A 14,894-nucleotide genomic window follows, 5' to 3' on the forward strand; every position below is an offset into this window, starting at 1 on the left:
TCAGCCTCCCAAAGTGCTGGGATTACAGGCTTGAACCACCGAGCCTGGCCTTTTTTTTTTTTAATTGAAAAAATTTTGGACCAAGCATGGTGACTCACACCTGTAATCCCCACACTTGGGAGGCTGAGCTGGGAGGATTGCTTGAGCCTGGGAGTTTGAGACCAGCCTGGGCAACACAGGGAGATCCCATCTGTACAAATTAAAATGAGAAGTAAATAATTTTGATAATTGCAGATTCACATGCACTTGTAAGAAATAATACAGGGATCTCTTTTATACTTTGTCCATTTTCCTCCAACTGTGCAAAAGTATAGTATAATACCACATTCGGGATGCAGAGCAAGAGCCTGCCTCAAAAAAACAAACAAAAGAAAGTCTTCTGCTAGCCATCATCACTCATATTTGGCTCAGAATAAACCCCTTAAATATTTTGCAGTCCGGCTTTTTTCAACACCTTTATTTGAACTTGTCTGATTGTGTCCGCAGGTTTAGATTCAGATTGAATATTTTTGGCAAAAATACTACAAAAGTGATATTGTGTGTGTCCTTCTTGGGGAATGATTTTTATTATTACTATGTTTTAATAAATTTACTTTTGGCCAGACGTGGTGGCTCACGCCCGTAATCCCAGCACTTTGGGAGGCCGAGGTGGGTGGATCCCCTGAGGTCAGTTGTTCCAGACCAGCCTGGACAACATGGTGAAACCCTGTCTCTACAATAGAAAAAATTAGCCGGGTGTGGTGGCCGGTGCCTGTAATCCCAGCTACTTGGGAGACTGAGGCAGGAGAATCGCTTGAACTCAGGAGGCAGAGGTTGCAGTGAGCTGAGATCACGCCATTGCACCCTAGCCTAGGCAACAAGAGTGAAACTCCATCTCCAAAAAATATATATATAGGCCGGGCGCGGTGGCTCAAGCCTGTAATCCCAGCACTTTGGGAGGCCGAGACGGGCGGATCACGAGGTCAGGAGATCAAGACCATCCTGGCTCACACGGTGAAACCCCGTCTCTACTAAAAATACAAAAAACTAGCCGGGCGACCTGGCGGGCGCCTGTAGTCCCAGCTACTCGGGAGGCTGAGGCAGGAGAATGGCGTGAACCCGGGAGGCGGAGCTTGCAGTGAGCTGAGATCCGGCCACTGCACTCCAGCCTGGGCGACAGAGCGAGACTCCGTCTCAAAAAAAAAAAAAAAAAAAAAAAAAAAAATATATATATATATATATATATATATATATATATATATTTTATTTATTTACTTTTCATTTATTTAAGAGGGGTATAGCATCACATGGAATCTTTGTCCAATGGCCTTAGCAGGAAGATTGTTTCAGAATTTGGCACGAACTATGCCCATAGTTCCATGGGTCTGAGTTACCTTTCCCCACATCACTCTGGTTTTGTTCAGTTTGCTGCCCGGAGTCACTGCCCTGTTCTCTGCTTTGTATACATAAGCACATCTCTTGCCCAAATTGGGTTCAGTTTCATCTCAGGCATAAATGCCTTCAATGTTAAGAGCTGTGTAATCCCTTTGGTTCAAGAGACCCTGCCTATAGCCAGTAAAAATGGCTTTGGGGCCAGGCCTAGTGGTTCATGCCTATAATCTCAGCACTTTGGGAGGCCTAGGCAGGAGGATCACCCGATGCCAGGAATTTGAGACCAGGCTGGTCAACATAGTGAGACCCTGTCTCTACAATAAAAAGAAAATAAAGCCGGGTGTGGTGGCTCACGCCTGTAATCCCAGTACTTTGGGAGGCCGAGGCAGGTGTATCACCTGAGCTCAGGAGTTGGAGACCAGCCTGAGCAACATAGTGTAACCCAGTCTCTACTAAAAATATAAAATTAGCTGGGCGTGGTGGCCCACACCTGTAATCCCAGCTACTCGGGAGGCTGAGGCAGGAGACTCACTTGAATCCAGGAGGTGGAGGTTGCAGTGAGCCGAGATTGTGCCACTGCACTCCAGCCTGGGCAACAGAGTGAAAGTCTGTGTCAAAAAAAAAAAAAAAAAGGAAAAGAAAAAAGAAAAAGGAAAAAAGGAAAAATGGTCTTAGACCACAGCCTTCCAGACATAGCTGCCTTTCAGAAGTCCTGTCCTGGTTGGGCGGGGTGTCTCACACCAGTGATCCCAGCACTTTGATAAGCCAAGGAGAGAAGATCCCTTCAGCCTAGGATTTAGAGACCAGCCTGGATCTCTAAATATGACATAAGGAGATCTTATCTCTACAAAACACTAAAAAAGGTTATCTGGGCGTGGTGGTATGTACCTGTGGTCCCAGCTACTGAGGGGGCTGAGGTTAGAGGATCACTTGAGCCTGGAGCGTTCTAGGTTACAGTGAGCTATGATTGCACCACTGCACTCCAGCCTGTGCGATGGAGTGAGACCCTGTCAAACAGACAGGCTCCAAGATGGTAGAAAGAGGCCTTGGGGAATGATTTTTAAATTTACAGCAGCTGAGAGTCTAACTTCTTAGAGTGGGAATATAGTGAAATACTAAAAGGTGAAGGTGAAATCCCTTGCCCAAGGTCATATGTGCCTTTCAGTTGGTGACCCCGGACTCTAATCCTGGTCTCCTTGTCTCTCTGTACCTGTATGTTCTTCTGTCTTCTCTGTTCTTAGAAACAAACTTTTTCCTCCCCCCACCTACAGCATGCCTTCTGTGGTCAGAACTCCGCTTAAAAAAACCTTTTTCCCTTATTACTTTTGCACACAACTCAGTTCTCTCCAACAAGGCCTGAACTGCCATTGTTTGCTTGAAACTTCCTTGCATCCATTCCTTCCTCTTTTCAAGATAAGGCCTGTTTTTTCCCAGGGTTCTGGGGAACCACACCTAGAAGAGGCTGTTCCAGACAAGTCTAGCATTGCTTCCCTTTTTCTGATAAGGTTCCATTGTTGAGAACACTCCCTTTGTTTCTTACCTGTCTCCAAAACATGCTGGAATTTACTTCTATTTTAGTTTGCTGGTGTGGCCATTACTGTTAAGATGGTGGTTAATTGTCTTCATATTCTACATTCTTTTTTTTTTTTTCTTTTTTTTTTTGTGACGGAGCCTCGCTCTGTTGCTCAGGCTGGAGTGCAGTGGCACGATCTCAGCTCACTGCAACCTCTGCCTCCCGGGTTCAAGTGATGCTCGTGCCTCAGCCTCCCGAGTAGCTGGGACTACAGGCGCCCACCACCTCACCCAGCTAATTTTTTGTATTTTTAGTAGAGACGGGGTTTCACCATGTTAGCCAGGATGGTCTTGATCTCCTGACCTCGTGATCCACCCACCTCGGCCTCCCAAAGTGCTGGGATTACAGGCGTGAGCCACTGTGCCCAGTGTATTCTACATTCTTAATAGCCAGTTAGCTGACCATCTCCAGAATTATGGCTTAAACCAAAGCTTATAAAACTTGAACATGCATCAGAATCACCTGGAGGGTTTTTTAAAAACACTAGTTGTGGGCTTCACCTCCAGAATTTCTGATTCAGTAGCTCTGGGGAGGAGCCGATAATTTGTATTTCTTTTTTCTTTTCTTTTCTTTTTTTTTTTAAGACGGGATTTCACCATGTTGACCAGGCTGGTCTTGAATTCCTGACTTCAAGTAATCTGCCTGCCTTGGCCTCCCAAAGTGCTGGGATTACAGCCATGAGCTGCAGTGCTCGGCAAGAATTTGTATTTCTAACCTAATCTAACCTAATCTAATCTAATCTAATCTAATCTAATCTAATCTAATCAAGTGATGCTCATCCACAGACAACACTTAGAGAATCACTGGGAGCTGGGTGTTGTGATTTGTGTCTATAATTCCAGCACTTTGGGAGGCCAAGGCAGGAAGATCCCTTGAGGCCAGGAGTTGGAGGCCAGCCTGGACAACACCGCAAGACCTCATCTCTACTAAAGATAAAAAAAATTAGCCAGGCATGGTAGCATGCACCTGTAGTCTTAACTACTTGGGAGGGTGAAGCAGGACGATGGCTTGAGTCCGGGAATTTGGCTGCAGTGAGCTATTATCACACCACTGCGCTTCAGCCTGGGCAACAACAGAGGGAGACCCTGTATGTTAAAACAAAACCAAAAAAATCATTGGCTTAAACTGACATTTATATAATGTCAAACTGATTAGGCTAGGTGCAGTGGCTTACACCTGTAAACCTTGAACTTCGGAAGGCTGAAGCTGGCAGATTGCTTGAGCTCAGGAGTTCAAGACAAGCCTGGGCAACATGGTGAAACCCCATTATAAAAAAAAAAAAAAAAAGAAAACAAAGAAATACAAATTCTCCGCTCTTCTTCCTTCCTTTCCTTCTTTCCCTCCTTTCTTCCTTCCCTCCTTCCTTCCTTCTTCCTCCTTCCTTCCCTTCCTTCCTTCTTCCTTCCTTCCCTCCCTCCTTCCTTCTTTCTCTCTCTCTCCTTCCTTCCCTCCCTCCTTCCTTCTCTCTCTCTTTCCTTCCTTCCCTCCCTCCCCTCCTTTATCTATTTTTTTCTCTTTCTTTCTTGCTTTCTTTCTCCTTCCTTCCTTCCTTTCTCCTTCCTTCCTTCCTTCCTTCCTTTCTCCTTCCTTCCTTCCTTCCTTCCTTCCTTTTCCTTTCTTTCCTTTATTTTTCTTTTGACAGGATCTTGCTCTGTCATCCAAGCTGGAATGCAGTGGTGCAATCTCAGCTCACTGCAACCTTCTCCCCCAGACTCAAGCAATCCTCCCACCTCAGCCTCCTGAGTAGCTGGGACCACAGGTGTGCACCACCATGCTGGCTATTTTTTGGTATTTTTAGTAGAGATGGAGTCTCATTATGTTGCCCAGACTGGTCTCGAATTTCTGAGCTCAAATGATCCGCCTGCCTTGGCCTCCAAAAGTGCTGGGATGACAGGCGTGAGCCACCATACCTGGCCAAAACCCGTTTCTACAAAAAAATACAAAAATAGCCAGGTGTGGTGGTGTGCGCCCAGTAGTCCCGGCTACTTAGGAGATTGAGGTGGGAGGATAGATTGAGCCAGAGAGACCAAGGCTGGAGTGAGCCATTATCCCGCCAATGCACTCCAGTCTGGGTGACACAGTGAGACAGTGAGACTCTCTCAAAAAACATAAACAGACAAACTGATTATATCGAAGTATCGTAAAGCAAGTTACAGACATAATGTCACCCATAAACCCTAACCATGTCCACTTCCCAGGGGCTAAATTCTCTACTTTCTCTTGCTCTCCACATCTAATCTATTTTGAAGTTTTTCTTGTCTAGCTTCAACATATACCCTGAACCCCCATCCTTTCTCCTACATCATCTTAGCCCAAGCTCATATCCGCTGTGGCCTAGAATACCGCAGCCACTTCTCATCTGGTATCCTCTCCCAGTCTTGACCCATCTCCCTACGCAGTCACTGAGTTATCAGTGGAAAATGCAAGTTAGATCGTGTCACTCTGTTAAAAACACATCCGGTGGCTACTGCAATTAGAATAAATGGCAAACTTCTTTTGTGACTGACAAGAACCTGCATGCCCAGACCCTGCCTCTCTGTCTGGTATTCTCATTGCTTCTTGAGCCTTGCTTATCATGCCCAGGTACACTGGAGTCTTCCTCTTTCTGCGCACGTCAAACTCTTGGTACTTGTAATTGTCTGGATTGTACCCCACTCCCAGCCTGAACTCTGTGCTTGACAAAAGGCTACCTTTTCTATCCACTTACCTAAAGAAAGTGAAGAAATGTCTAAGATGTGCTTGTAGGTGAAAAAAGTAAGGTGGGAAGTATGTATTGCACACATGTTACCTATTTATTTATTTATTTGTTTGAGATGGAGTCTTACTCTGTTGCCCAGGCTAGAGAGCAGTGGTGTGATCTCAGCTCATCACAACCTCTGCCTCCCAGGTTCTAGCGATTCTCCTACCTCAGCCTCCCAAGTAGCTGGGATTACAGGCGTGCACTACCATGTCTGGCTAATTTTTGTATTTTTCTTTTTCTTTTATTTCTTTTTTTTGAGATGGAGTTTCACTCTTGTTGCCCAGGCTAGAGTGCAATGGCACGATCTCGGCTCACTGCAACCTCCGCCTTCCGTGTTCAAGCAATTCTCCTGCCTCAGCCTCCCGAGTAGCTGGGATTACAGGCATGCACCACCATGCCCAGCTAATTTTGTATTTTTTTAGTAGAGACGGGGTTTCTCCATGTTGAGGCTAGTCTCGAACTCATGATCTCAGGTGATCCACCCGCCTGGGCCTCCCAAAGTGCTGGGATTACAGGTGTGAGCCACCACGCCCAGCCACAGTATTTTTATTTTTCATTTTTATTTATATTTTTTTGAAACAGAGTCTCTCTCTGTCGCCCAGGCTGGAGTGCAGTGGTGTGATCTCGGCTCACTGCAACCTCTGCCTCCCAGGTTCAAGCGATTCTCATGCCTCAGCCTCCCAAGTAGCTGGGATTACAGGCACATGCCACCATGCCAGCTAATTTTTGTATTTTTAGTAGAGACGGGGTTTTGCCATATTTGCCAGACTGGTCTTGAACTCCTGACCTCAAGTGATCCACCCACCTTGGCTTCCCAAAGTGCTGGGCTTACAGGCCAGGCTGTAATCCTCAGAGCCACTGAGCCCTGGCCATGTTGGCCAGGCTGGTCTTGAACCCCTGACTTCATGTAATCAGCCCACCTCCGCATCCCAAAATGCTGGGTTTACAGGCGTGAGCCACTGCACCTGGCCTAAAAATTTTGTAGAGACAAGGTCTTGCTATGTTGTCCAGTCTCAAACTTCTGGCTTCCAATGACTCCCACCTCAGCCTCCCAAAATACTGGGATTACAGGCAAAAGCCACTGCACCTGGCCTCTATGTTACCATTTAAGTAAAAAACAGGAGATATATAGCCCTTTGCTTGTACATGATTCAAATACCTCTGAAAGGATACACAATAAACAGTTAACTCTTGTTGTCTCTAGGGAAAGATGCTGGAAGTCTAGGGAAGAGTAGAAAAAAGATTTTTACCAGAAATCTTTTGTACCTTTTGAATTTTGAACCACATTATACCTGGTCAAAGTAAATTAACAAATAAATACCATCAAGCCTAACTAGTTAAATAAGTACTTATGTGGTTATTCCATACCTGTCACAAGCTTTTTTTTTTTTTTTTTTTTTTTTTGTAGCACTGATTACAATCTGTGATTATCTTGCTTTTGTGTATGTGTTAACTGATTTTCTGTCCCTGTCCCCACTGGATTACAAAGTCCTGAGAGGAGAGACTGTTGCTGTTTGTGTCTCACCATTACATTCCTAAGAATTAGCACAGTGCCTGGTAAATGGCAGGATGTCAACAAATATTTGTTTGGGATTTTTTTTTTTTTTTTTCTGAGACAGAGTCTCGCTCTGTTGCCCGAGCTGGAGTGCAGTGGCGCAAACTCGGCTCACTGCAACCTCCGTCCCCCAGGTTCAGGTGATTCTCCTGCCTCATCCTCCCCAGTAGCTGGGATTGTAGGCACCTGCCACCAAGTCCAGCCAATTTGTGTGTGTGTGTGTGTGTGTGTATATTTTTTAAGATAGGGTCTTGTTCTGTCGCCCAGGCTGGAGTTCAGTGGCACTATCACGGCTCACTGCAGTCTGGAACTCCTGGGTTGAAGTGCTCCTCCAGCCTCAGCCTCCTGAGTAGCCAGAACTATAGGCACGTGCCACCATGCCCAGCTAATTTTTTTTTTTTTTTTTTTTGAGACTGAGTCTGTTGCTCTGTCTCCCAGGCTGGAGTGCAGTGGCACGATCTCAGCTCACTGCAACCTGTGCCTCTTGGGTTCAAGCGATTCTTGTGCCTCAGCCTCAAGAGTAGCTGGGACTACAGGCACGTGCCACCATGACCAGCTAACTATTGTTTTACCATGGGGGCCAGGCTGGTGTTGAACTCCTAACCTCAGGTGATCCACCCGCCTCAGCCTCCCAAAGTGCTGGGATTATAGGCATGAGCCACTGCACCCGGCCTCCCAGATCATTTTTGTATTTTTTATAGAGATGGGGCTTCACCATGTTGTCCAGGCTTGTCTCGAACTTCTGGTCTCAAATGATCCTCCTGCCTTGGTCTCCCAAAATGATGGGATTTATAGGCATGAGCCACTGTGCCTGGCCGGTTTTTTTTTTTCTTTTAATATGAAACACTTCATGAATTTGCATGTCATCCTTGCACAGGGGCCATGCTAATCTTCTTTGTGTTATTCCAATTTTAGTATATGTACTGCTGCAGGGAGCATAAGTATTTGTTGAATGAATGAATCTTGTCCAGTGGGGACACAAAGTGGAAAGGAAGGTGCAATACAATCACTTGTAGATTCAGGATCTGCATACCTGACTGGCAGACCTGCTTGCTGGCTTGGAACCTCCTGAAATTCATGACTGTCTAACGAATTCTGAATGCATACCCATCCTCTGCAATTTCCTTGCCATGTCGGAGTCAGTGAGATAATGCTGAGATTTTATTACCTGCTCTGGGCCTTAGGTTTCATGCTTGCAAAATGGGCTGAGTGAAACAGATCTGAGTTTGCCTAACTTGAGTTGTTCCTGTTCTATCTTTATGAGTTTTGCCATATCGTCTATATTATTTAGCATTTTTGTATCTGTACCATCTATATTATTTACTTAGCATTTTTCTTGCATTGGTTCACTTATTTTTAGCTATATAAATTTTATTTCAAAAGGAAATGTTGTATCAATACATAAGCAGAAAACCTATACCTCTTGCCATAAATGGGAGCTAGAAGTAAAAATAAAGACAGTGAAACAACACGATGTGATTATATGCTGGCTAGAGACTGTTGCCTGTACAGGCTCTAGGGCCCAGATCTGCTTGTCCTCTGTCAAAAAGGAGATTGGGCTGGGGGTGGTGGCTCATGCCTGTAATTCCAGCACTTTGGGAGACTGAGGTAGGAGAATATTTTGGGGCCGGAGTTTGAGAGAAGCCTGGGCAACATAGGGAGGCCCTTGTCTCTACCAAAAGAAAAAAAAAAAAAATTAGCAGGGTGTAATGGCACCTGCCTCAGGAGGCTGAAGTGGGAAGATCACTTGAACCTAGGAGGTCAAGGCTGCAGTGAGCCATGATTGTGCCACTGCACTCCAGCCTGGGCAACAGAGTGAGACCCTGATTCAAAAAAAATCAAAAACAAAAAAGGAGATTGCACCACATTGAGATTCCTACTGGAGGTAAAATTAGAAGAGGATTGAAAAAGGGGTGACTGAGGCTGGGCGTGGTGACTCAAGCCTGTAATCCCAGCACTTTAGGAGGCTGAGATGGGTGGATCACCTGAGGTCAGGAGTTCAAGACCAGCCTGGCCAACATGGTGAAACCCCATCTCTATCAAAAATACAAAAAATTAGCCAGCGGTGGTGGTGGTGCCTGTAATCCCAGCTACTCAGGAGGCTGAGGCAGGGTAATTGCTTGAACCCAGGAGGCAGAGGTTGCAGTGAGCCAAGATCGCACCATTGCACTCCAGCCTGGGCAACGGGAGCCAAACTCCATCAAAAAAAAAAAAAAAAAAAAAAAAAAAGAGAAAGAGAGAGAAAGGGAGGTGACTGGCTGGGTCTGGTGGCTCACGGCTGTAATCCCAGCACTTTGGGAGGCTGGGATGGGAGGATCACTTGAGGCCAGGAGTTTGAGACTAGCCTGGGCAACATCGTGAGACCCCCCCATCTCTATTAAAAAAAAATGAAAAAGAGATTATTTTCCACAGTGCTTTTTAATGGCGCCCAAATATTTTACCAAAAATAATCTTACCTATACTCAGGGAAATATTGAGTTTAAATTGCTCATTTCACAAACGTAGAAACTGAGGCCCAGGATGGGAGTTGAAATTTTCCGGGGTAGTGATTTGGGAATTTGTCAAGTCTGGACTGTAAGCTTTCATAATAGGAACTGCATTGGCATGTGCTTGGGACAGGTCTGATACATAGTGTCATTCAATAAATGAGTCCTGAGTCAGGCATGGTGACACATGCCTATAGTCCTAGCTACTCAAGAGGCTGAGGCTGGAGAGTCCCTTGAACCCAGGAATTTGAGGTTACAGTGGGCTATGATTGTACCACTGCACTCCAGACTAGGCTACAGAGTGAGACCATGTCTCTAGAAAAAAAAGTAATAATAATTAAGAAAAAAAAAGAGAGGCCGGGCGCAGTGGCTCAAGCCTGTAATCCCAGCACTTTGGGAGGCCGAGATGGGCGGATCACGAGGTCAGGAGATCGAGACCATCCTGGCTAACATGGTGAAACCCCGTCTCTACTAAAAAATACAAAAAAACTAGCCGGGCAAGGTGGCGGGCGCCTGTAGTCCCAGCTACTTGGGAGGCTGAGGCAGGAGAATGGCGTGAACCCGGGAGGCGGAGCTTGCAGTGAGCTGAGATCCGGCCACTGCACTCCAGCCTGGGCAACAGAGCAAGACTCCGTCTCAAAAAAAAAAAAAAAGAAAAGAAAAAGAAATTAATTTTATGTATGTATTTATTCATTTATTTTGAAATGGAGTCTTGCTCTGTCCCTTGGCTGGAGTGCAGTGCCGTGATCTCGGCTCACTGCAACCTCTGCCTCCTGAGTTCAAGCAATTCTCCTGCCTCAACTTCCCGATTAGCTGGGACTACAGGCGTGTGCCACCATGCCCAGCTAATTTTTTTTGTATTTTTAGTAGAGACGGGGTTTCACCTTGTTGACTAAGATGGTCTTGATCCCCTGACCTTGTGATCTGCCTGCCTTGGCCTCCCAAAGTGCTGGGATTACAGGTGTGAGCCACCATGCCTGGCATATTTGTCTATTCTTTGTGATTTATCTCTACGGGGCAATTGACATTTGATCTTCTTGATTTTTTTTTTTTTTTCAGACAGTACATCACTCTGTTGCCCAGGCTGGAGTGCAGTGGCACGATCTCGGCTCACTGCAACCTCTGCTTCCCAGGCTCAAGTGATCCTCCCTCCTCAGCCTCCTGAGTAACTGGGACTACAGGTGTGCACCAACACACCTGGTTAATTTTTTGTATTTTAGTAGAGACAGGGTTTTGCCATGTTGCCCAGGCTAGTCTCCAACTCCTGGGCTCAACTGATCCACCTGACTTGGCCTCCCAAAATGTTGGGACTACAGGTATGAGCCACTGTATCCAACCCTTTTTGGTTCTCATAAGTCATTTTTATATTTTATTTTATATTTATTATTATTATTTTTTGAGACAGAGTCTCGCTCTGTCACCCAGGCTGGAGTGCAGTGGCCCAATCTCGGCTCACTGCAACCTCCACCTCCAGGGCTCAAGTGATTCTCCTGCCTCAGCCTCCCAAGTAGCTGAGACTACAGGCATACGCCTCCGTGTCTGGCTAATTTTTTGTATTTTTGGTAGAGATGGGGTCACCTTGTTGGTCAGGCTGGTCTCGAATTCCTGACCTCAGGTGATTCACCTGCCTCGGCCTCCCAAAGAGCTGGGATTACAGGCACAAGCCACTGCGCCTGGCCATTATAGGTCATTTTTAGATGGGATCTTGCTATATTGCCCAGGCTGGTCTGGAACTCCTAGGCTCAGGTGATCCTTCTACCTCAGCCTCCCAAAGTACTGAGATTACAGGTGTGAGCCACCTTGCCCGGCCTTCTTCAGACATTTGGAGGGTTACCATCTTCTCATAATTTGTCACCTCAAATGTCAACAGCCTAACCTGATATGCTACAGTAGCCCCACTAGCACCTAGTCTCTCTTACACCACCCTGTTTTATTTCTTCGATCGCATTTACCAAAGTACCTCAAGCCTATAATCCCAGCACTTTGGGAGAGTTAAGTGGCTTATGCCTATAATCCCAGCACTTTGGGAGTCTGAGGCAGGAGGATTGCTTGAGCTCAGTAGTTTGCGACCAGCCTGGGTGAGACCTCCTCTCTACAAAAAATAAGAAGAAAAATTAACCAGGTTTGGTGACATGTGCCTGCAGTCCTAACTACACAGGAGGCTGAGGTGAGAAGACTGCTTGGAGTTCAAGGCTGCAGTGGTCCATGATTGCACCACTGCACTCTAACCTGGAACAGAGGAAAACCCTGTCTCCAATTAAAAAAAAAAAAAAAAAAAAAAAAAAAAAAGAACCAGTTCAGACTTTTGCCCAACTCAGTACTATAAATTTGCATTGTTTTAAGTTGCTAAATTTATGGTGATTTGTTACAGCAGCAATTGGAAATAAACACAGCACTCAGTAAGTACTAGTCAAACAGACAAGTGATGAAGAAGGCTTGGCCAGGTGTGGTGGCTCACGCCTGTAATCTCATCACTTTGGGAGGCCGAGACTGAGGCAGGAGGATCGATTGAACTCAGGAGGCGGTGGTTGCAGTGAGCCGAGACCGCGCCACTGCACTCCAGCCTGGGCAACAGAGTGAGACTCAGTTAAAAAAAAAAAAAGAAAAAAAGAAAAAGGCTTGCTGGGGACTCTAAGGTGGTTCCCGGAGCTCTGTTGCCTTGATAGCAAGGTTGCAGCACTTCACCATACCTTCAGCAAAATTAAAGCTCCGCCCTTAATGGAACTCAGTTACTTTCTCTATTTTTGTTTCTCCAGGGGTCTTCTTGTTTCCTTTCCTCCCTTTCCCAGCTTCCTTCGGCCTCTGTTCGGCGTGGACAGAGTCTCGCTCTGTCGCCCAGGCTGGGGAGTGCAGTGAAGCGATCTCGGCTCACTGCAAGCTCTGCCTCCCGGGTTCAGGCCATTCTCCTGCCTCAGTCTCCCGAGTAGCTGGAACTACAGGCACCTGCTACCACGCCCAGCTAATTTTTTGTAGTTTTTGTGGAGACGGGGGGTGGGGGGGGGGGGCGGGTTTCACCGTGTTAGCCAGGATGGTCTTGATCTTCTGACCACGTGATCTGCCCGCCTCAGCCTCCCAAAGTGCTGGGATTACAGGCGTGAGCCACCGCGCCTGGCCCTCTGCGTGGTTCTTTATCAAACCTGCTTCTTTTTTTTTTTTTATAATATTATTCTGTTTGCATATTTTGGTACCTTCTTTTGTACCTTTAATAATTATTAGCTCATCTTTCGATGGCTTTTGTGCAAACATGCTATTATCTGAAGCTACACTTTTGCTTGGTGGGTTGACTCCTAGCTCCAGGAGGATGGTTTCTGTGCTGTAATTTTGGATTATATGAGCCCGAAGGCCTGATTTCCTGCCCTTGTATTTGCATTTCATTCGGAAGTCTTTGCTTTCTGAGACCCGTGACACCTCCTCCCCTGGCATAGTATCAGTTCACACTGTCGGTTGGGTTTCAGTTCCATTCTTGTTTTTTGACATGGGGGATTTCCCTTACTTTCCTGTGAACGCTGTGATTCGTGTAAAAGAGTACTTGTTATCTTTTACTCAGAATTTCCAGATGTTTTTGTGGGTGGGGTTAAGTGTTTCAGGCTATCTAATCTGCTGTATTGCTGGAAATTGACCACCTTTGAGCTTTTTTTAGTATATTTTCTCTACCTCCTAGCTCTGAAAATTCAGTTTCTGTTCTTTCATTTCCCACCCTACTCCCTCCTATCTTATATATCTTTTATCCCTTCAGCTTCAAATCCTTTTGTTAACTAGCTGATTTATTCTAGAGTTTCTAATTTAAATTCATCCCGAATGGCAATCTCACAGGTCAACCTGGTTCCTGTTGGGCCAGATATTCTGGGTCCAGCCATCTCATAAATCACTTGCCCTGCCCATGCATTGGCTGCCCCTGGGGCTGATGCCCATGTCTGACTCAATCAGCTGTGGTGTGAGCAGAAGTTGCCAGTCACATGGTACCAAAGAAGGTGACTTCTGCCCTGTCTTTAGAAGGGTCTGTGGGTAAGTGGGGCAGACATCATGACTGACGTGTACAGCAACATCCTTAACAGGTTTGCAATGTAGTTGATTGATAAACCCAGAAGGTTTTAATATATATATATATATTTTGAGACGGAGTTTCCCTCTTTTTGTCTAGGCTGCCGTGCAATGGTGTGATCTTGGCTCACCACAACCTCTACCTCCCGAGTTCAAGAAATTCTGCCTCAGCCTCCCGAGTAGCTGGGATTACAGGTATGCGCCACCACCCTGGCTAATTTTGTATTTTTAGTAGAGACGGGGTTTCTCCATGTTGGTCAGGCTGGTCTTGAGCTCCCAACCTCAGGTGATCCACCTGCCTTGGCCTCCCAAAGTGCTGGGATTACAGGTGTGAGCCACCACGCCTGGCCTATTTTTTTTTTTTTTAAAGTTAGAATCTTAACTTGCCTTATACATTCACCCCTGGCATAGATACTGTTTTCATGCCCCAACATGTCTACTCCTTCCATGTTCCTACTCTGTAAATATTAAATCATTGGAAGAGGGTTTATCCTCTCAAATCAGCTTACTGTCATCACTTTAAAACACTATTTCTTTTCTTTTTTTTTTGAGACGGAGTTTTGCTCTTGTTGCCCAGGCTGGAGTGCAATGGCATTGTCTTGGCTCACTGCAACCTCTGCCTCCTGGGTTCAAGCAATTCTCCTGCCTCAGCCTCCCAAGCAGCTGAAATTACAGACACCTGCCACCACGCCTGGCTAATTTTTATATTTTTAGTGGAGACGGGGGTTCCACCATGTTGGTCAAGCTGGTCTCAAACTCTTGACCTCAGGTGATCCACCTGCCTTGGCCTCCCTAAGTCTGGGATTACAGGTGTGAGCCACCGCACCTAGCCCCCAAATTCATTTTTTTAGAAAGGAAGTGTTTTATTTCAGGGATGGAGTCAGCCAACCTTTAAATGCCCCCCCAAACTCTATATGATGGGATACCATGTAACCAGTGAAACATTATGAAGCTGCTTAACACTCAGCAGTTAAAAAAGATCTCCCAGATACTTTTACTTTTTTTTTTTTTTTTTTTTTTTTTGAGACGGAGTCTCGAGCTGTCGCCCGGGCTGAAGTGCAGTGGCCGGATCTCAGCTCACTGCAAGCTCCGCCTCCCGGGTTCACGCCATTCTCCTGCCTCAGCCTC

General features: G+C 45.9%; 1 non-coding gene across 1 annotated transcript; it reads right to left on the bottom strand.

Moving 5' to 3' along the window:
• Positions 1–8,071: 8,071 nt before the first annotated feature.
• On the bottom strand, positions 8,072–8,178 carry LOC115892985. The gene has a single exon (XR_004052950.1). It is a non-coding gene; the product is annotated as a U6 spliceosomal RNA (small nuclear RNA).
• Positions 8,179–14,894: the final 6,716 nt, after the last annotated feature.

Source organism: Rhinopithecus roxellana, chromosome 13 (genome assembly GCF_007565055.1).
Source record: "Rhinopithecus roxellana isolate Shanxi Qingling chromosome 13, ASM756505v1, whole genome shotgun sequence".
Taxonomy (NCBI): domain Eukaryota; kingdom Metazoa; phylum Chordata; class Mammalia; order Primates; family Cercopithecidae; genus Rhinopithecus; species Rhinopithecus roxellana.